This window comes from Octodon degus, unplaced genomic scaffold (genome assembly GCF_000260255.1).
Source record: "Octodon degus isolate 3935 unplaced genomic scaffold, OctDeg1.0 scaffold00079, whole genome shotgun sequence".
Taxonomy (NCBI): domain Eukaryota; kingdom Metazoa; phylum Chordata; class Mammalia; order Rodentia; family Octodontidae; genus Octodon; species Octodon degus.
In genome coordinates, this window is record NW_004524655.1 from 9,150,874 (window position 1) to 9,151,661 (window position 788).

Consider the following 788-nt stretch of genomic DNA (forward strand, 5'->3'; position numbering starts at 1 on the left):
CTGCCCTGTTTCAGCCCACCTGCGAGTTAGGGGGCGCTGCCCTGTTTCAGCCCACCTGCGAGTTAGGGAGCGCTGCCCTGTTTCAGCAGAGGACAAGCTGCTTCTGGGCTTCTCTCCCTTCCTCATGCCTAATTTCCCTTCCTGTGCTAGTGCGCCCAAAGACAAGCCCAAGAGCAGCTTCCAGCCTAACGGGTTCCTGCCAAGGCACCCCCTTCAGCCCTCAGTGGGCCCTGGACACTGGCCTGTCACTAAATAATGCGCTTGACGTTACTGACCTCATATTGCCACAGCTGGCTCACACTTGAATCGGTACTGGGGATCGGACTCAGGCTTCACACTGAGCTATATTCCTAGCCTTTTAAATTTTGTTTTGAGACAGTGTCTTGCTAAGTTGCTCAGCTGCGCAGGCTGGGCTTGCAAATCTCAATAGTCCTGCTTTAGCCTTCCAGAGTGCTGGGAATACAGGAGCGTGCCACCACACCTGGCTGTAGGCTTCCAACTTCAGAGCTATGAACAGAAGAAGGGTTCATAAACTCCAGGGCTAGGTGTAAATTTTGGATCTCAGCGTCCTTGCTGTGTGAATTTGAGAAAGTTGCCCCACTTCTCCAAGCCACAGTGCCTTTATCTGAAAAATGGGTGTGGGGACACCAACACCCAGGGTGGAGGGAGGCTGGAATGAGGTGCTGAAGGTTTCTAAAAGTATCCATATGGTGGTGTACACCTGTAGTCCCAGCCCTTGGGAGGCTGAGGCAGGAGGATCACTGCAAGTTCAAGACCAGCCTGGGCTA